General features: G+C 38.5%; 1 long non-coding RNA gene across 2 annotated transcripts in view; it reads left to right on the top strand.

Moving 5' to 3' along the window:
* LOC129657656 (uncharacterized) overlaps nt 1-18,984 on the top strand; it is a 107,077-nt gene extending 88,093 nt beyond the window's left edge. For both annotated transcript variants that reach the window (XR_008716953.1, XR_008716954.1), the window contains exon 3: nt 18,385-18,984. This is a non-coding gene — a long non-coding RNA (uncharacterized LOC129657656). The remainder of the gene's footprint in view (nt 1-18,384) is intronic.
* Nucleotides 18,985-22,933: the final 3,949 nt, after the last annotated feature.

Genomic DNA, 22,933 nt, shown 5'->3' with positions numbered 1-22,933 from the left:
CCCAATCATTATTGCATAAGCATATGAATGTATGTAATCAGTTCAGTTCAGTCGCTCGGTCGTGTCCGACTCTTTGCGACCCCATGAATCGCAGCATGCCAGGCCTCCCTGTCCATCACCAACTCCCGGAGTTCACACAGACTCACGTCCATCGAGTCAGTGATGCCATCCAGCCATCTCACCCTCTGTCGTCCCCTTCTCCTCCCGCCCCTGATCCCTCCCAGCATCAGAGTCTTTTCCAATGAGTCAACTCTTTGCATGAGGTGGCCAAAGTACTGGAGTTTCAGCTTTAGCATCATTCCCTCCAAAGAAATCCCAGGGCTGATCTCCTTCAGAATGGACTGGCTGGATCTCCTTGCAGTCCAAGGGACTCTCAAGAGTCTTCTCCAACACACATCAGTAATATTCCCCTTTCACTTATGAAGAATGGGGATACCAGAAAGACATTGTCTAGATTATTCAGTAAAGCACTGGGAAAGCCTGTAAGTATATCTTTTAATTTTTGAACACTCCAAATTTCTACCCAAAATATTTTTAAAAGAGTTTTTAGATTCATGATGGCTGTACTATGTTGTGTATTTTCAGGAGTAAAGGATTTTTGATTGTTAATTAGTTTGATGTTTCATGATTGCCTTGTAAAGTACGTTAAAGGCAAGGTCAGTTAAGCAATGCAATTTTCTAACTCCCCAGACTGTCCCTGATTATTGAAGAACATTAAGTGGGGAAGGAAGCCAGATTGTAGTTGCCACAAAGATGCTAGAACTAGTCAGTATGTTTTAATTTGACAATGGAATTGTGTGAAAAAAAAAAAAGACAGACATTCTTTTTTGGTTGCTTGTTTATTTTTATGAGTAGATAACATTTTAAAAGAAATAGAAGAGAATTAGAGGAGTCACATGAGAGCTAAGGAGAACATGAGAAGTTTGGGTAGAATTTCAAGAAGTTTACTGAAGAGGTGGATGCTGTTCATTTTATAGGGAATGATGGAGAATGTCTTTAAATATTCTTGCATTAATTGCCATTGAATCTAGAAATCTTTGCTGAGATTTTTGCTATTTAATGCTAAAGGATAATGCCTTTATATATATATATATATATAAATATATATATATATAAAATGTCATTATAATGTCTCTACCAAAATGTGAAGCCTGCTTTCCTTTATGATCTGTAAGACACCGTAGTAGTTGATAGTCAAGTTTTCAGTACTGAATGACTTATCCTGGGAGCCTGTGTACTTGGTTTGCATTTTGCTCACTTTATATAGTTTTCACACTGTCATTAAGACAGACATTGTCTAAATATTGTTATATGTTCTAAAAACCTTTTCTTTTCCATTTAGTGCTAATTTGTGTTCATATTAGTTTTCAAAAAATGAAACTTCATTTGTAGTTCTGTACTTTTAACTTGTAATTCCAGTAGTTTTTCTATTTGTAATGCTCTCTGCCATTATTGCTAAGAAAATCCCAAGAGCTTTGCTACTTTGATATTCCAAAACAAAAATTTTGAAAAACTTTTTGAATGTTTATGCACAAAGTTTGTAATTTTTTGTAATAGAAAAAAATCTCACAGCTCCTGAGAGGATTTCTATTTATTAAATATTCCAGGGAGGATAATGGTAACTTACTGATATTTTCATAAAGAAAAATCATATGAGTTGAATACTGATCTGTTTCCTTTTCTTTCGCTTATACTGAGATGACAGTATTTGTTTAAAATCTGTAACTACTCAGCTGTTTAGTGTTGTGTTCTATGTAACCACATGTATGTGCTTCAGTAGAATTTCTATTCAAGTTTACTTTTGAGACTGCTAAAAAGAATAGATAAATCGTTTCTATTTAATTTATATTTCTTGTCTAAAATGTTAGCATATTAAAATACAAACCATCTCACCAATTTTTTATACTTAATGCTTATTATGAAAGTTACAGTCCTGAGATGGGGATAATTACTTATATAAACACATAGATTAAAGGTATTTAAATAAGACACGTTAAATCTTAACCTGTCACAACAGTGGTCACAGTGACTTGTTTCTTGAAAATCTTGAGGCTTTTTGGTTGAATTTTAACCATTGCAACATGCTTCCATATGAATCATATTTGATTTCTGCAGTTAAATATCTATTTAGTCCCATGATTTTATCATAGCTGGCTTCCTGGCTGATTTCTTCATTTTCTATGACATAATAGGTGTGGATATTTCACTTGTCTGTAGCTTCCTTATGGGTCCTTGGAGACATGGGTGGTAAAGAAAATTTCTCACTTTTGAGATTCTCACTCTTCATGGATAATGTTAATTCTATCTTCTCAAGCAGCAATTTCACTAAAAGTGACAGGTTTCTTCTTTGTTCCCTGTTATTTGTGTCTTTTCAGATTCCTAGGGAGTGTGACTTCCAAAGCATGGTCACTCTCTAGGTCACTATTGTTCCTAAAGTAGAAATTATGAAGACTGTTAGAATTTTCTTATAATTTCCACCTCTTCATTTATTTTGATTAAAAAAGCATTTAACAAATGCCAAATGATATGCCATATGTAGTTCCAGGTCTTTGCGCTGCGAAAATGAACACAGTGATCTCAGTATCAAAATCGTATCCCTGCTTTAGCAGAAGACCCAGAAGTTAGAGGTTGATGATTCAACCCTTGATGACCACAGAAGCATCTCCCCACTGATCATCACCATCTTAGAGAATTACATGCTGTCAGTTTAAATTTTACCTAAAGATGTAGAGATGTACCTTTTTTTCTTAAAGCAGTTGATCACTTGAATGGAAAGAGATAGCATATAAAAGATTGCTCTGTTTTTTAGGATAACCTCTAATAATACACTTAACTCTTGTCTGTGATTAAGTTTTGGGCCCTAGGATATATTAGGTTTACAAAGTATTTTTGTTTAATTACTCTATTTATAAGTTATTTAATTACTCTAAGATATCTAATTACTCTATTCATAAGACCATTGAAAGTAGAATGTGATTCTGTGCTATACTGCAAATTGTGATTTCTGACATTTTGAGAATGCACACCAATTCAAACCAAAGGCCCTTCTCTGGTTAATCTCACAAGTTATATATCAAGTTTCTTCTTCCTTTCTGCTTCATTATTTTCTATTTATTCTCTGTAGACTTGTTTGTACTTCTTAAGCGTTTTTAATATTTATTTATTTATTTTCAGTCACGTTGGGTCCTCCTTGTTGCACGTGGGCTTTTCTCCAGTTGCAGAGAGCGGGGCCTGTGTTTCATTCTGGGTGTGGGTTTCTCACTGCGGTGGCTTCAAGAGTTGCAGCACATGTACTTGGTAGTTGAGGCACACAGGGTGTCACTGCTCCATGGCATGTGGGGTTCTCCCCGACCTGGGATTGAACCCATGTCCCCTGCACGGCAGGTGACTTCTTATCTGCTCGACCACCAGGCAAGTCCACACTTGTTTTTATATATACTTCCATCTTTTAAAAAGAGAATATGATCTGTAATGGTTACTTTTCTGTATCAGCATGGCTAGGCCACAGGGTGCCAAGATATTTTTTGAGACATTTTTCTAGGTATGTCTGTGAAGATAATTCTGGATGCGGTTACCATTTGAGTTGGTAGACTGAATAAAGCAGATTGCTCTCCACAGTAGGGCTGGCCTTTTCCAATCCACGGAAGGCTTGAGTAGAACAAGAGGTCTGAGGTAGAGAGAATGTGCTCTCTCTCTCTCTGTCTGCACTGAACCATAGCCTTCTACTGTCCTTGGACTCAGACCTGCAGCGGACAAAAATTTATTCTTCCTCTATCCTTCTAGGTTCAAAGAGGTATATTTTTCAATGGCATATTTGCTCCCCTTAGACTTGTCAACTAAAAAATGATGCACAACACGAGAGTTGCAAGTTAAATTTTATTGGGGACAAAATAAGAACTGCAGCCTGGGAGACAGCACCTCAGATAGCTCTGAGAGACAGCTCCAAAGAGACAGTGGTAAGGGCAATATATAAAGGGTGATATATAAAATTCTGGTGAAGGGCATGTTCAGTGCAATCAAGTTCTTACTTTACAGAAGATTTTCTGCTAGTCATAAAGAGCTGATGCCACCATGAAGGGATTTAGTGCTTTCTAGATATGAGGAGATGCAAGGATTGGGAACATGAAATCAGTTTCTGAAAATATCTACCTATCTAAAGACCTGTTCCCCCAGTCTCCCTGGAGCACAGAGTGCCTTGCTCTCCATCCTGAATTTTCAAGGAGTGTCAAAGGTCAGCAGCTGCAGCAGCACAGGCAGGTGACAAATGCCCCTGTTGCTGTTCAGTCACTGGCAAATGCTCTTGGCAACTGATAATTTGTAGTTGAGAGGCTCATATTGCAATTACACCATTGGCTTTCCTGGTTCTCAGAGCTTCAAATTGACACCATACCACGGGCTTTCCTGAGTTTCCAGCTTGCCCACTGCAGTTCCTGGAATGTGTATATTCAGTCTCCTATTGATTCTGCTTCTCTGGAGAACTCACACTGATGCATAGTCATTTCCTTTAGACTGTGTTCCTAGGCAGCTTAGTCAGAGTGCAGTAGGGTAAACCTAAAATCCAAGCCCTTCCATCTCAATACATCCCTTCACACATTTTTTGTCACCAGGTTTCCCTCAGTATAAAACAGTCACATGTCCAGAGAAGGGTTAAAAACATACAACATCTTCATGAGGAGTCCTCATCCCTCATCTACACTCTAGATCATCACCATCTGCTATTAACATTTAAAATTAGACACTGGACATATTTTCACCCTTCCCCTCTTTCTCTAAGTTGCTTGTTTAAGATGGATATACAAACAGCTTTAGAAGACATGAACTGGTAATACACAATCAATTCTCATTATTAGTGGCCTTTTATATGGACAAATTTGCCCACTCACTAAATGGATTGTTGCTGTTCAGTTGCTAAGTCATGTCTGATTCTGTGACCTCATGGACTGCAGCACACCAGGCTTCCAGATCTTTCATATCTCTCAGAGTTTGCTCAAATTCATGTCCATTCAGTTGGTGAAGCCATCCAACCATCTTGTCCTCTGTTGCCCCCTTCTCTTCCTGCCCTCAATCTTTCCTGGCATCAGGGTCTTTTCCAATGAGTTGGCTCTTCACATCAGGTGGTCAAAGTATTGGAACTTCAGCTTCAGCATCAGTCCTCCCAATTCAAGGTTGATTTCCTTTAGGATTGACTGGTTTGATTTCCTAGCTGTCTAAGGGGCTCTCAAAAGTCTTCTCCAGCACCAGAATTTGAAACCATCAATTCTTTATGATTCTTTTTGAAAGCACTCAGCCTTCTTTATGGTCTAACTCTCACATCTGTACATAACTACTGGAAAAACAATAGTTTTGACTATATGGACCTTTGTCGGCAAAATGATGTCTGTTTTTTAGTATGCTGTCTAGGTTTGTCATAGCTTTTCTTGCAAGGGGCAAGTGTCTTTTAATTTCATGGCTGCAGTCACCGTCTGCAGTGATTTTTGAGCCCAAGAGTATAAAATCTATCACTGTTTCAATTTTTCCCCATCTATTTGCCATGAAGTGATAGGACTGGATGCCATGATCTTAGATTTTTGAATGTTGAGTTTTAAACCAGATTTTCACTCTCCTCTTTCATACTCATCAAGAAACTCTTTAGTTCCTCTTTGCTTTCTGCCATTAGAATAGTATTATCTACATATCTGAGATTGTTGATGTTTCTCTTGGCAATATTGATTCCAGCTTCTGATTCATCCAGCCCAGCATTTTGCATGATGTACTCTGCATATTAGTTAAATACACAAGGTGACCATATATGGCCTGATATACTCCTTTCCCAATTTTGAACCAGTTCATTGTTCCATGTCTGGTTCTAAATGTTGCTTCTTGACCTGCATATAGGTTTCTTGGGAGGCAGGTAAGGCAGTTTGGTAATCCCATCTCTTAAAAAATTTTTTCCAACTTGTGATCCACACAGTCAAAGGCTTTAGCATAGTCAATGAAGCAGAAGTAGATGTTTTTCTGGAATTCCCTTGGTTTTTTTTGTGATCCAGTGTATGTTGGCAATTTGATCTCTACTTCATTTGGATTTTCTAAATCCAGCTTGTACATCTGAAAGTTCTTGGTTCACATACTCCTGAAGCCTGGCTTGAAGGATTTTGAGAATTACCTTGCTAGCATGTGAAATGAGTGCAGTTGTACAGTAGTGAGCATTCTTTGGCATTGCCTTTCTTTGGGATTGGAATGAAAATTGACCTTTTCCTTTACAAAATGAATTCGTAAACCCCAAATCAGTACTCACAGTGCTTTATGAATCATTTGAAGACAGGTGTAGATATGTGGAGAATGGCAAACAATTTTGGTCACCCAACCAGTACACGTGTTCTGAGGTTGAACAAAAACGTGCTTTACCTTGTTTCTAGTCTCATATGTAGCATCCTGTGGGGCCCTTCTGGGTACCATCCCCTCTGTGTTCTTGCTTGTTTGTAGAAAGAGCTGTTGTATCCTAGGCCTTCCTCAAGTTTCAAAGAACAGACTCAAACAATTAATCCTTAGAGAAGTAGAAAATGCACAAAGGAAAGTAGTCAAGTAAGCAAAGTAATAATAACTTGAACAATAGAGTCAGACTCCTAATTCTTCCTGAAGGTGTATGGATAACAATCTGATGCATATCTTTGAGCTGTTTTGCAGAAAATAAGACCCCCATCCAGTTAGGATGTTGATTACATGCAATCCACAAGCACGTAGACCTCAGACTGGTTGGAACCTGAAGTTTAATAATTAAGATTCCCAAAACCATCACCCTATTACCTCACCACCAGCCAGTCAGAAGGATATCCATGAGCTGATCACACATCCTGAATACTCTCCCCTAATGTTGCCTTTAAAAACCCTACCTGAAAGCCATTGGGAAGTTTTCAGCATTAGCTGCTTATTCTTCTTGTTTGGCATCGGCAAATAAACACTGTACTTTCCTTCACCATAGTCTGTTGTCAGTAGATGAGCTTTGTTGCATGTCTGGTGAGATAACCTGTTAGGTTCAGCAACAGCATGGTAAACAAGTGTTCTTTTGTGATCTGTGTAGCGCCATGTTTTATTTTTGCTTTTGAGTTTTTGTGCTCTTTGTTGATTTCACTGTTTACAATGCCCCCCAAGTATAGTTCCAAAGTGTTCTCCAGTGTTTCTAAGTACAAGGAGGATGTGATGTGCCTTATGGAGGATGTAAGTATGTTACATATGTTTATTCAGGCATGGATTGGTCATGGGTTCAGTCAACTATATGTATGTGTGTGTGTGCGCGCTTGTGTGTGTAATATATATATATAGAATAAGGTGGCTTTAAACAAGAACTCATGTGAAACAAGATTGTGTATTCATTGACTGATGAAACTTTTGTTACTAGAGGCTCACAGGAACTTAATCCTATATTTCCCCTAAGAGTAGTGGCTCAGTATTTGTGAATTCCATGTTTATGGCAACTTTATAGAACATAATTACCATGATTAATGAGAATTGACTATATGGGGTCAAGAATAAGAAGAAAAAAAGAATTTTTATCTAGCCTCTCAATGCAATTCTTAGGTTTGTTATATTGGATTTAACTTCTAGGCTACAGTTTCTCCATTTGTTTAACAAGAATAATAATTCTTATCTGAAAAGTATTGTTTTAAAGATTAAATGAGGTAATATGTATGAAATTCCTTTGTAAACTGAAATGCTGTAACAGGAACAGTAAGTATAATTTACTTAAGGAGTGGAAAATATGCTAGGAATTTTATAATTACTACTGTTTACCAATGTTTAATAAGGGTATGCAATTTTTTCTTGATTTAATATGACTACAAATCACATTGTTCAGCTGTTTAAACAGTTTACATCTAAAATTCAAATTTCATTTTAACTAGGATCATTGTCTTTTCTCTATGTTTTTCAACTTGCTAAAATATATTACATTTATGGGAGCAAAACTGAATATTAAAGAACACTGTGGGTTTGCATGTATTTGTATCTTTTGTTTTCTCTGGGCTGCCGCTGCTTAATTTACTAACACATAAATCTTTCCTACTCTTAGAGCTGCAAAGCCAATTTAGCAGAGAAAGAATGAAGCTGAATTCTGTTCTGCCTCATGCATCACCAAGAAAATTGCTAGGCTGGTTAAGTTTTGATTGCAGAATATTTATTTTTGGTGACAGATGTTGCTGATGTAAGAACCTAGGCGATCACAGTTTGAATTAGTCCTGGGTTGTGATTGAAAAAAAAAAAAAGGAAATGGAAAATCTTAATGAAGGCAAATATGCAACATCAAGATGGCATTTTTGGTATTAGATTTCTGATGATATTTGTATGATGGGTGCAGTGTGACTACATTTGCATGTAAGCAGTGACTTAGGGGCAGAACAGTGGACCCAGCCTTGTATGAAATCCTGTTCCCAAGGTTACAGTGACTTCTCAGATGGTTAAGAATCTGCCTGCAATGCAGGAGACCCAGGTTCAATCCCTAGGTCAGGAAGATTCCCTTGGAGAAGAGAATGGCACCCCACTCTAGTACTCTTGCCTGGAAAATCCCATGGATGAAGGAGCCTGGTAGGCTGCAGTTCATGGGGTCGCTGAGGGTCGGACACGACTGATGGACTTCACTTTCACTTTTCACTTTCATGCATTGGAGAAGGAAATGGCAACCCACTCCAGTGTTCTTGCCTGGAGAGTCCCAGGGACAGGGGAGCCTGGTAGGCTGCAGTTTATGGGGTTGCTGAGGGTCGGACATGACTGATTGACTTCACTTTCACTCAGCCACTCCAGTATTGTTGCCTGGAGAATTCCATGGGCAGAGGAGCCTGTCGGGCTATAGTACATGGGGTTGCAAAGAGTCAGACACGACTGAGTGACCAACACGCACACACACAGCGTAAGAGAGGTAAGTTTGCTACATTCCAAGTGCTTGTTTGGACTGAAGCAGGGTCTAGAGTGGAACTAAGACTACAAACAGATAATTTCTGAGAGGAACGGACTGCTTTATTATCCCTAAGCTTATATCTATCAAAACACTTATCACAGCATATTATAATGATTTTTTTCCCTATCTTTGTGTCACAATCATTCACAGATGACTAATATGTGCAAAGATGCTCACAAAGTGAGCACATAATAGATTTTCAATAACTTTTGGGTGAAAAAGTCTGTATGAGAACAGATTCCCCATCTCTGTACTGAATGCACATACAACTTCACACAAGAGAAAAGAGTCATTGATATTCTTGTCTCCTGGGCAGTCTAGCATAGTGCTATGTATACTGGTTTTGTGGTCCCCAAATGAATCGCTGATGGGACATATGTTAGGGATATGTCAGAGGGAGCCCCACTAAGAAGACCCTGGGAGTAATTTTCTCATTACAATCCCATCTTCCCCCTTTAAAACTAGCAAAAGGTAAATTTGTCCAAACCCATAGCATGTACAACACTAAGAATGAATGGCAATGAGCTCTATAGACTCTGGGTGATAACGATGTGTTAAAATAGGTCCATCAGTTGTAATAAATGCATCACTCTGGTGGAAGATGCACATAATGGGGGAGGCTGTACATGTGTGGGTAGAGGTTTATGGGAAATCTCTGGCTTTCTGCTTAATTTTGCTTTGAAGCTAAAACTACTCTAAAAAGTAAGATCTGTTTAAAAAAAAAATAGCAACTTGTTGGCCAAAAATGATCTTCAATTCTTGGTCTGCAGTTTTTGAATATGTGAAAAGGTCACCAGAAATCCTGTTTCTTACTCATTCCCAAGATGAATCAAGGGATGATTCCTATGAAGGAAATTAGTAAAGGAGAAAAATCAGTAAGTTAGCTTAATTATTTTTATCTGTCCCAACAGTACATTAGCTTTTTGTGTACTAAAGTGAAGATTCAGTTTTAATATGAATTTCTCATGTTTCAAGTTAAATAAAAATTCAGTTGCTTTATTTATTTATTTTGGCTGTAGTAGGTCTTAGTTGTTGCATGATCTTTATCTTTTTGCAGGGAGAAGGAGCTCCTCCCTAATTGCCTTGTGCAGGCTTCTCCTCGTGGTGGCTCCTCTTGCTGCGGAGCTCAGGCCTCAGTGGCTGCAGCACGTGGGCTCAGTAGTTCTAGATGCAGCTCAGTAATTGTGGCACATGGTCTGTAGTTGCTCCGTGGCAGTTGGGATCTTCCTGGACCAGGGATTGAAACCATGTCCCCTGCATTAGTAGGCAGATTCTCCACCACTGAGCCACCAGGGAAGCCCAGTGCTAATGTTTTGAGGTATATTAGAAGGAAGCATGATTGGGAATATCTAGTAAACTGTATTTTAATTTTACAAAGTGTATTTTAGTAGCCATTCATACCTGTCCATTTCATTACCATATGGCAGGTAACTTTGCCAACAGCTTTTATTGTTTTTCTTGGTAAAGGATGTTCACCCATTTGTTCCTGGAAACCTAACTAAATGATTATGAATCACGAACAAAAAAGCACAACGAGTTGTTTCTCTGCCAAGGACAATTTTTGCCCTGTAGTGTTTTTTTTTTTTTAATTTTATTTTATTTTTAAACTTTACATAATTGTATTAGTTTTGCCAAATATCAAAATGAATCCGCCACAGGTATACATGTGTTCCCCATCCTGAACCCTCCTCCCTCCTCCCTCCCCATTCCCTCTGGGTCGTCCCAGTGCACCAGCCCCAAGCATCCAGTATCGTGCATCGAACCTGGACTGGCAACTCGTTTCATACATGATATTACACATGTTTCAATGCCATTCTCCCAAATCTTCCCACCCTCTCCCTCTCTCTCAGAGTCCATAAGACTGTTCTATACATCAGTGTCTCTTTTGCTGTCTTGTACACAGGGTTATTGTTACCATCTTCCTGTAGTGTTTTTCATTAGGTACTTTCCTTTTGCTGAGATGTGGGACATTTTTCTTTTGAACTTTGAGAGTGAACTTCTAAACATGGAAACACAAACACATACACACAGAGGAGCACACATACTCAGAGAGGAAAGTCCGGAATGAAGGAGTGGATAGTCATTGTGACGAAACCTGGCCTCATGTTAAATGGTCCAGGAAAGGGATGGGTGGCACCCTTCTTGGTGACCTCAGGCTGCAGGTCATTGTCAGGTGAGCAAAGCCACTGATGTGATATAACGCTTCTTGCCTAATGAATGGCCAAGTCCCAGATGTCTGACAACTCCACATGGCTCTCACTTCCTTCAGTGTGAGAAAGGAGAAGGATAATGTGTAATTTAGTGAAATGAATAGGCAACACAGAGCTGTCAGATGGTCCAGCTCAGCCTCTTTTCCACAAGAAGCACCAGGCTGAGTTGGTTCTAACTGCCCTGAGGTTATTGATTTTATGTTGCCAGACAGACTGGTGATCTCAGCCCAGGCAGCAGGTTCTACCTGCAGAGATAGAAAGGCAATTCCTAATATTCAGGTATAATTATGTTTTATACACATTTCTTTTTTCCTATTGTGAGATGCTACTGATATAAATCCAAGGCCAAGAGTCATTTTCCGGAGCATGATTAAAAGCTAGGATTTAGATTCATAGTTAGTCCCAGCTGCATATGCCGATGGTTTCATAGTAATTTTTGTAATGTCAGTAAATGGTCACTGTGTACTGCAGAAACCAAATCTGTTTATTAAAGCTGTGGCTGATGGCAAATATTTAATTGCATTGAACCAAACTAGTGGAGATGATGGAATTCCAGTTGAGCTATTTCAAATCCTAAAAGATGATGGTGTTAAAGTGCTACACCCAATATGCCAGAAAATTTGGAAAACTCAGCAGTGGCCACAGGATTGGAAAAGGTCAGCTTTCGTTCCAATCCCAAAGAAAGGCAATGCTAAGAATGTTCAAACTACCACACAATTGCACTCATCTCATAGGCTAGCAAAATAATGCTGAAAATTCTCCAAGTCAGGCTTCAACAGTACATGACCTGAGAACTTCCAGACGTTCAAGCTGGATTTAGAAAAGCCAGAGATTAAATTGCCAACATCCACTGGATCATTGAAAAAGCAAGAGAATTCCAGAAAAACATCTACTTCTGCTTCATTGACTATGCCAAAGCCTTTGACTGTGTGGATCACAACAAACTGTGAAAAATTCTTCAAGAGATGGGAATACCAGACCACCTTACCTGCCTCCTGAGAAATCTGTATGCAGGTCAAGAAGCAATAGTTAGAACCAGACATTGATCAACAGACTGGTTCCAAATTGAGAAAGGAGTACATCAAGGCTGTATATTGTCACCCTGCTTATTTAACTTTTATGCAGAGTACATCATGAGAAATGCTGGGCTGGAGGAAGCACAAGCTGGAATCAAGACCAGGAGAAATCTCAATAACCTCAGATATGCAGATGACACCACCCTTATGGCAGTAAGTGAAGAGGAACTAAAGAGCCTCTTGATAAAAGTGAAAGAGGAGAGTGAAAAAGCTGGCTTAAAACTCAACATTCATAAAACAAGATCATGGCATCTGGTCCCATCACTTCATGGCAAATAGATGGGCAAACAATGGAAACAGTGACAGACTTTATTTACTTGGGCTCCAAAATCACTGCAGATGGTGACTGCAGCTATGAAATTAAAAGATGCTTGCTCCTTGGAAGAAAAGTTATGACCAACCTAGACAGCATATTAAAAAGCAGAGACATTACTTTGCCAACTAGGTCCATCTAGTCAAAGCTTTGTATATATGTGTATATATACATATACATATATATGTATATATATGTATATATACATATATATACATATGTATATATGTGAGAGTTGGACCATAAAGAAGACTGAGCACCAAAGAATTGATGCTTTTGATTGTGGTGTTGGAGAAGACTCTTGAGAGTCCCTTGGATAGCAAAGAGATCAGACCAGTCAATCCTAAAGGATATCAGTCCTGAATATTCATTGGAAGGACTGATACTGAAGCTCCAATACTTTGATCACCTGATGTGAAGAACTGACTCATTAGAAAAGACCCTGATGCTGGGAAAAATTGAAGGTGGGAGGAGAAGGGGATGATAGAGGATGAGATGGTTGGATGGCATCACCAACTTGATGGACATGAGTTTGAGCAAGCTCCAGGAGTTGGTGATGGACAGACAAGACTGGTGTGCTGCAGTCCATGGGGTCACAAATGGTTGGACACAACTGAGTGACTGAACTGAACTGAATATGGCAAGTATCTCAGAAGCAGAGAACTTTAAAGTGTAGTTCTTGCCAGCTTTGTGCATGTGTGTATGCAGCCCATTAATCCTTGTCTCTTCATTCACTTATAAAAGGTGTTAATTCATCAATACTGAGTAGATACAATCTACACACCATAAGTCAGAGACAAAGAAACAGTTCATTTCAGATGTCAAATAACTTATTAGCTGTTTTACATAGCTTTATTCTTTAATGGATTGTGTAGGTTCATTCTTCATTGTGTTGACACTTGAGAAAAAATTAAAGGGAAGTGAACAGTTGTTAAATATTTGGAGTAAATAGCAATAGCATGAGGGGGTGAGTATTGTAAAAGGTGCATCAGATGAATGCCAGGCAGATGAGGAATGAGTGGAAACATCATCGGGCTGGTATCAAAGGGGCAGCAGTGTCAAACATTTTGGTCCTTCCCAGCCCCTGGAGTTTTGTTTCATCTTTTCTCCCTCTCTCTAAGAAAATGAATGAAAATAGAAATGCTTGCTTTAGCTGACTGGAAATTCAGAAAAATCAGAAATTAATATTTTAAGACTGGTATTCATATATGGAAAACAGAAATGCTATGACCTGCTGTCAAGGGAAAATTCTTCCAAATCAGAAAAACTCTCCACAAAGGTACAAGAGAAGGAAGGAACTTTTTAAAAAATTGAATAAGGTTTTAACTGGGTTTTGATGTGCATCATAGGGAATTTACTAAGAGATTACAGACAGAAAGAGACTTTACCCTTTTATTAATACATAGGCAGGCAGATACAGTTATTGCTTCTCTGGTCTCAAGATAAACATTAACTAGTTTTCAAGTAAAAGGACTTAATAGTACCATTTGTCACACAGCGCTCATTCTAGTTTCACCTGGTACCTGGGGTGACCATTTCTGTTAGCTAATTGACTTTAACCAGAGGAAAAACAAATGTCTTGTATGTTTATGACAAGCTTGGAGAAAGATGCCCATTTAGTTAGGCTCCTGCCTCACAGAAACTGGAGACAGGGGCGCTCTCCCTCTCTTGATGTTTACATTTCAAAATGGTTCCTGGGTCCTTGAGAAACTCTTACCTGCGTCTTAAAGCTCCCAAGAGGCTTATTTAGCTTTTAAAGAGATTTACATACATTTAAAAAGGAACAGAAAAAGACATTACAAGTTTTCTAAAGTAAATGCCCTAAAGAAAGGAGGGAAGGGAAAATCTCTTATTTTCAGAAAGAAAGAATTGAGTGTCTTTAAGTTTATATTTGCTCTTACAATCTCTTCCCTGTATAACTATAAAGAAGCAACACTATAATTTTCTAATTATCTCCATTACTTTTTCTACCTTTCTCTGGGCAAGTTGCAGTTGTCTAAATATCCACCATGTTCATAGTCACGTAGTGTGAGCTGCCAGCTAGTATCAAAATCTTATTTCAAGGCACCCATTAAAAGGTACAGAAACATTCAGTGTTCACCGTATATGGCTTTAAGTGTTTTAAGTCTTGAGGACAAAGCCATTCTATAGGCCATTTCTCTTTTGTGCATTGGTTCTAAATCTAATTACACAATTATAGTCAACTATATCTATAGGCATTCATCTTTGTTTATTTATCTACCCTGGGACTGGACAAAATTTGTCACCCCAAAATTAATAGGGTAACATTAGACCTGTCTTTTGCAATCACTGTCTGTAAATTCCAAATTTCTGTTTTTCTACTACTTAGGTGTCTTTGCTCTTCTATATTACCCTTCCAATCAAGCTATCTAACAAAACATTTTTGCTTGACATTTGGGATCTGAGTACCTGGATGTACATTAATTATTTTTACTTTGTTAGTATAAAATTTGGAAAATGGAAAATGGCTCCACTTTAACTCTGTCAATAACAATTAGATTGTTGAAATTGTAGATCAGATCATGTTTATATGGGAAATACAATCTAGAGCTGATTGGAAATCAGATTGTTGGGAACAACTGCTGAGAGTACAGAAAAAAGGAGAAATGCAACAAATAACATGTTTTTTCCTATTAAAATGTGATTCTTAAAGTAATAGAAATAGCCCTACTAGGAGATGTGTTAACTTTAGGAAGCTATTAATCTTTATGAATCTAGGTTTATTATCTATAATGTGAAAGCCATAATACCTGTATTATGAGAGTAAATTAGTGATGAATTGAGATATTGTGTGTGTAGGTGCTAAGAACAGGTTCGAGCACAAACTGAATGGTGACTGAAGAGATTGCTCGTATAAAGTGAACCCATCTGCCTTTGGTTTTGAACTTTCCCATCAAATCCAAGACCACGCTCCATCAGTTTTCCCTCCGTTAGCTCATACCAGCATGTTTCCTAGTAGTAGTTTTCCTTTGGTCTTTAAATATATTTACATATCCTCTGTCACAAAACAAACACATATTGTGTGATATATAACTTAATCTGACCTATTTTTTTAAAATTTACATTACTGAAGTATAATTTATGCATAATAAAATGCACTCATTTTATTTGCAGCTTAGTTTTTGTGACAGGCATGTATGTCTATAGGAATGTATGTTCCTATATTCAAAATGTACATTACCACCACCACCATACTCAAGATGTACATTACCACATAAAAAAGTCCCTCATGCTTTGCCAGAGGCAGTACCATATATCTGCTTCTGTCTCCATAGTGTTAGTCCCTCAGTCATGTCCAGTTCTTTGTGACCCCACAGACAGCAGCCCATCAGGCTCCTCTGTCCATGGAGTTCTCCAGGCAAGAATACTGGCATGGGTTTCATTTTCCTTCTCCAGTCTGTAGAGTAGTCCTGCCTTTAAAAAAATTGTCACTTAAATGGAATCACATAATATATACTGTTTTGTCTTCCCTCTTTTTCTTAGTATATTTTTGAGATTCATCCATTCAGTCATGTGTGTTGTTAGCAGACTCCCTTTTATTACTATTATTCCACTGTATTATTATATCATAGTTTGTTTATACATTGAATTGTTGTATATTTGAGTTGTCTCCAGGTTGGGCTATTGTGAACAAAACTACTACAAATATTCTTATGCAAGGGTTTGTGTGGATATATGTTTTTATTTCTTTTGGGTAAATATTTAGGGGTAGAATAGCTGGGGCATAGTCAAAGAGCACGGAGAAGGCAATGGCACCCCACTCCAGTACTCTTGCCTGCAAAATCCCATGGATGGAGGAGCTTGGAAAGCTACAGTCCATGGGGTCGCTGAGGGTCGGACACAACTGAGCGACTTCACTTTCACTTTTCACTTTCACGCATTGGAGAAGGAAATGGCAACCCACTCCAGTGTTCTTGCCTGGAGAATCCCAGGGACAGGGGAGCCTGGTGGGCTGCCATCTATGGGGTCGCACAGAGTCGGACACGACTGAAGTGACTTAGTAGTAGTAGTAGTAGTAGTCAAATAGCATATTAAATTTATAGAAACAATCAAATTGTTTCTCAAAGTTGTAAAATTAAATGCTCCCATAATGTCTGAGAGCTCCGGGTTCCTCAACAACACATGATATCCTCAGTCCTTTTTGACTTGTTCTAATTGATGTGTCCTGAAAACACATTGTAGCTTTAATTTGTGTTTCTTTTTGAGTGTTTCTGAGACTTGGAGCTTTTGTTTTGTTTTTGCTGGGGAATAAACCCTCCCTCTCTTGCTTGATTGGGGAGTGATATTTGTTGTCTGTGGAGGATGAGAGAGGGAGTTGAGTGACCTAACTTCTATGCAGACTTCAAACTGAGCTTACTTACATTCATCCCTTGCCATTCCTGTGGCTCAAAATCGGAACTTTGAGGAGGCTCTCTGCAGCCTGGACAGTGTTCTTCACCTTGTCACCCCTTTCCCCGGGCACTTCTGTCTCAGCTTTCTCTGCACTATCAGTCCCCCCTCCTCCATTTGCTTTCTCTTGTCTAAAAGGTTGTCTTTGTGAGTTAATTCACTTAAAAATTTCTTCAGAGGAAACAGAGGAACACACACTCAGTTCTCCACATTGATAGTCAATCTCTCTCCTTTAGTTTTCACCTTACTTCCTCATGTATTTATTCACTGTTTCACACAAAAGTTATTGATGACAAAGCTAATAATCTCTTAAAGCTTACTTTTAATTTGATTTAACTTGTCTTAACCAAACTTTCTTTCCCTCGCCAAAACACCTTTTGCCCTTGATGTCCACAGTCCAAATCTGTATGTTTCCTCATATTTATTTTTCATTCCATTTGGCCTCACTGGCTGGTTCCCCTTTCTCCAGTGTCCCTTCAATTAAGTGAAAGGCTAGGAATGGGGAGATGTCAGCGTATTTTTATTTCCAGCGGCACTATGACACAAGTTATTTCAGTAAAAGTCCATGAGGATTTGGCATTGCTACTGTTCAATAGCAGCCTAACTCTCTAAGGGAAGAGAGTTATTGCTCTATATGCGTTGTTGCCTGAGCTTCATAAGATAAAACGTGGAGAGAATCTTCATGATAATTCTCTCTAAGGTTCTCCAGTTTCTTTGATTCCAGGAAACTGTCTCTTACATATAATGTGTTGACAGTAAGAAAATTGACCATTTCAAGCAAGATCTAAACCTGGGAATAATAAAAACAAAAAAGACAGGCAAAATGGGTCTTTTTTCCACTTTCTTTTAAGAAAGCACAATTTTGAAACTCTCCCCAGCTAGAAAAAGATTTGGTCACATCAATCTCACAAAGCTCCATTCAGTTTTGCTTTGAACCTAAACCTGCTGTAAAATTAGTTTATTAAAAAGCAAAAAAATAGGAAATGTTGCCAGAATGATACTATAACTTGAAAATATGCTATAGGAAATAACGAAGCAATTAGATTGCCAGTCAGTTTTTAAAATATCTAGTATGTCATCAAAAAAAATTGTCTTAAAATTTATTTTCTGAATTTTTTCTTCATTTGCAAGTTGGGAACATTATAGAGGCATAAGACAAATCTAAAATAATCTCAAAAATTTTTGAATCTGGATTGTTTAGCAATATGTTTGTGTGGTATGATAATTTCAGAGGAATTATTATGTTTTTTTAGTTTTTATTCACCAGTCTTTTTTTTTTTCTATTTTTTTCCAAAATATTTTTTCTCCCCCCCCTCAAAAATATGAAACTTAATAATTGGACTATTAAGACATTGAATACAAAGATCTTGCTTATTTGTATCTGTAGTAAGCTTTCCTGACTGACACTAAGGATAAAAGGTACTTTATAATTAATATTTCTTATCATAGATGTCAGATGACCGAGTTATACCAAGCTATGCTGTACTTGGGAAGAACAGACTGTGCTACAAAGAATGAAGAGAGACCAGAATGCTCAAGAGCCTGGGAACAGTATATGGAAGCTTTCACCCTTAGAATTCAAGCATAAGTGTCAATGTTTATTAGAAACTAAATGCTAGTCTCTAAATTATGCTCTTCCCAAAAGGAGGGTAAAAACTATCTTTATTTTAATAATAATGTACTAGTCTTTAGGGTGAAAGTTCTGGTTTTTAGAATTTGTAGTACAGGAAGATATATCAATGTGGTTTTCTGTATCATACATAGTAGTACTCCAATTTTTATATAGCTGCATTTCTAAATAAGACATTCTTGTCTACAAAATATGAAACTTAATAATTAGAGTAATTTTATACATTTGTCTAGCAGAACCAATTTTTCTGATCAAGGATAATTCCCTACGAGGATTTACCATTGTGTTGTGGTTTTTCCACTTATCTTCTCCAGGGAGATTATAATGCTGTCACATATAAAGAAAATGATCACATTACCTTTATAAAGTACTATTTATAATCATGTATATATTTAGACTTATGAATAAATAAGTGAAGTTTTAAGTAAATTTACCTTTCAGTTCAGTATAGTTCAGTCGCTCTGTTGTGTTCGACTCTTTGTGACCCCATGTAAGACAGGATACCAGCCCCTCCTGTCCATGACCAACTCCTGGAGTTTACCCAAACTCATGTTCATTGAGTTGATGATGCCGTCCAACCATCTTATCCTCTGTCATCCCCTTCTCCTCCTGCCTTCAATTTATCCCGGCATCCCAGTCTTTTCAAATCAGTCAGCTCTTTGCATCAGGTGGCCAAAATATTGGAGTTTCAGCTTCAACATCAGTCCTTCCAATGAACACTAAGGACTGATCTCCTTTAGAATGGACTGGTTGGATCTCCCTGCAGTCCAAGGGACTCTCAAGAGTCTTCTCCAACACCACAGTTTAAAAGCATCAATTTCTCGGTGCTCAGCTTTCTTTATAGTCCAACTCTCACATCCATATATGACCACTGGAAAAACCATAGCCTTGATTAGACGGACCTTTGTTGACAAAGTAATGTCTCTGCTTTTTAATATGCTGTCTAGGTTGTTCATAACATTCCTTCCAAGGAATAAGCATCTTTTAATTTCATGGCTGCAATCACCATCTGCAGTGATTTTGGAGCCCAAGTAAATAAAATCTGCCACTGTTTCCATTGTTCCCCAATCTATTTGCCATGAAGTGATGGGATCAGATGCCATGATCTTAGTTTTCTGAATGTTGAGCTTTAAGCCAACTTTTTCACTCTTCTCTTTCACTGTCATCAAGAGGTTCTTTAGTTTTTCTTCACTTTCTGCCATAAAGATGGTGTCATCTGCATGTCTAAAGTTATTGATATTTCTCCCAGCAATCTTGATTTCAGCTTGTGTTTCCTCCAGTCCAGCATTTCTCATGCTGTACTCTGCATGTAAGTTAAATAAGCAGGGTGACAATATACAGCCTTGATGAACTCCTTTTCCTATTTGGAACCAGTCTGTTGTTCCATGTCCAGTTCTAACTGTTGCTTCCTGACCTGCATACAGGTTTCTCAAGAGGCAGGTCAGGTGGGCTGGTATTCCCATTTCTTTCAGAATTTTCCACAGTTTATTGTGATCCACATAGTCAAAGGCTTTGGCATACTCATTAAAGCAGAAATAGATGTTTTTCTGGAACTCTCTTGCTTTTTCGATGATCCGGTGGATGCTGGCAATTTGATCTCTGGTTCCTCTGCCTTTTCTAAACCCAGTTTGAACATCTGGAAGTTCACAGTTCATGTATTGTTGAAGTCTGGCTTGGAGAATTTTGAGCATTACTTGACTATCGTGTTAGATGAGTGCAATTGTGTGGTAGTTTGAGCATTCTTTGACATAGCCTTTCTCTGGGATTGGAATGAAAATGGACCTTTTCCAGTCCTGTGGCCACTGCTGAGTTTTCCAAATTTGTGTTCAATTAGCTCTTCATAAATATTCCTGTTTTCTAAATACAAAATATCCTTTGTAGCTGTGGTACTGTACTTTAGTAGTAGTATTAGTTTTTATTTTATTTTTAAAACTAATGAATTTGAACTTAGTGAATAATAATGATGATGAATAGACTTTTCTTGGGATAGTAGTCCCCATAGTTAAGGAATGTGTCCAGGAACACTGTCGGACATATTGAAGCTCCATCTTCTTCTAATACTTACTTGTTGTTTAGTTTGTCTGACTCTTTTGTGACCCCATGGACTGTAGCCTGTGAGGCTCCTCTGTCCATGAAATTTCCCAGGGAAGAATACTGGAGTAGGGACTTCCCTAGTAGTCCAGTGGTTAAGACTCTGTGCTCTCAATGAATGGATATGGATTAGATCCCTGATAGGATCTAAATTAAAAGATGCTTGCTCCTTGGAGGGAAAGCTATGATAAACCTATTCAGCATATTAAAAATCAGAGACATTACTTTGCCAACAAAGGTCCATATAGTCAAAGCTATGGTTTTTTTGGTAGTCATGTGTGGATGTGAGAGTTGGACCATGAAGAAGGCTGAGTGTCGAAGAACTGATGATTTTGAACTGTGGTGTTGGAGAAGAAGACACTTAAGGGTCCCTTGAACTTCAGTGAGAGAAATCAATCCTGAATATTCACTGGGAGGACTGATGCTGAAGCTGAAGCTCCAATAGTTTTGCCACGTGATGTGAAGAGCCAACTCATTAGAAAAGACCCTGATGATGGGAAAAATTGAAGGCAGAAGGAGAAGGGGATGGCAGAGGATGGGATGGTTGGATGGCATCACCAGCTCAGTGGACCGCAAGCTTGAGTTACCGCAAGCTCCGGAGATGGTGAAGGACAGGGCAGCCTGGAGTGTTGCAGTTCATGGATTCACAGAGTCAGACACAACTGAGCGATTGAACAACAATGGGAACTAGATCCTGCATGCTGCAACTAACAACAACAATAACAATAAAAAAACTTTTAAAATTGGCCCTCCTGTTCCAAGATACTGGTGCTGCAAACATCAATTGCCTTTGCCCCTCGAAGTAAACCAAGGCTATTAAACATGATCAGTGTCCCTATTTGGGGCCTATTTTTGAATTTCCCTATTTTCTTAATTTTCTTTCTTTTTCTTTTACCTGCTTTCCAAAGCATTTGACAGTGTTTACTTTTCTGCTTTCAAACTCTAATATCCCACAGTTGTGTTCTTTCCTGCGTCTCTACTGACTTTGTGTCTGACTCTTTGTGATCATATGGACTATACAGTCCATGGAATTCTCCAGGCCAGAATACTGGAGTGGTAGCCAGTCCCTTCTCCAGGGGAATCTTCCCAACCCAGGGATCGTATCCAGGTTTCCCCCTTTGTGGGCAGATTCTTTACCAGCTGAGCCACAAGGGAAGCCCAAGAATACTGGAGTGGTTAGACTATCCCTTCTCTAGCAGATCTTCCTGACCCAGGAATTGAACTTGGGTGTCCTGCATTGCAGGCAGATTCTTTACCACCTGAGCTACCTGGGAAACCACTTAATTCTTTAAGGGCTCTTTTTTGATCAACTTAGGCTTTTTTTTCTTCTCTGTTCAGTTCAGTCCCCAGTCATGTCTGACTTTTTGTGACCCCATGGACTACAGTAGAGCAGACCTCCCTGCAGCTCCAGCTCCAAGATCTTGCCCAAACTCATGTCCATTGAGTCGGTGATGCCATCCAACCATCTCATTCTCTGTCGTCCCCTTCTCCTCCTGCCATCAATCTTTCCCAGCCTTAGAGTCTTTTCCAATGAGTCAGCTCTTTGTATCAGGTGACCAAAATATTGGAGTTACAGCTTCAGCATCAGTCCATCCAATGAATATTCAGGACTGATTTCCTTTAGGATTGACTGGTTTGATCTCCTTGCAGTCCAAGGGACTCTCAAGAGTCTTCTCTAACACCACAGTTCAAAAGCATCAGTTCTTCGGCACTCAGCCTTCTTTATGGCACAACTCTCACATTCATACATGACTACTGGAAAAACCATAGCTTTGACTAGATGGACCTTTGTTAGCAAAGTAATGTCTCTGCTTTTTAATATGCTATCTAGGTTTGTCATAGCTTTTCTCCCAAGGAGAAAGTGTCTTTTAATTTAATGGCTGCAGTCACCATCTGCAGTGATTTTGGAGCCCAAGTAAATAAAGTCTGTCACTGTTTTCATTGTTTCCCTATCTATTTGCCATGAAGTGATGGGACCGTATGCCATGATCTTAGTTTTTTGAATGTTGAGTTTTAAGCCAGTTTTTTTCACTCTCCTCTTTCACTTTGATCAAGAGGTTCTTCAGTTCCTCTTCGCTTTCTGTCATAAGAGTGTTGTCCTCTGCATATTTGAGGTTATTGATATTTCTCTCAGAAATGTTTCCAGGTGTGCTTCATCCAGCCCAGGATTTCTCATGATGTACTCTGCATCTAAGTTAAATAAGCAGGGTGACAATATACAGTCTTGATGTACTACTTTCCCAATTTAAACCAGTCCATTGTTTCATGTCTGGTTCT

This window comes from Bubalus kerabau, chromosome 7, assembly GCF_029407905.1.
Source record: "Bubalus kerabau isolate K-KA32 ecotype Philippines breed swamp buffalo chromosome 7, PCC_UOA_SB_1v2, whole genome shotgun sequence".
In the NCBI taxonomy this organism is placed as follows: Eukaryota; Metazoa; Chordata; class Mammalia; order Artiodactyla; family Bovidae; genus Bubalus; species Bubalus kerabau.
The sequence above is the reverse complement of the archived record's forward strand: the minus strand, read 5'-3'. Positions and strand labels throughout refer to the sequence as shown.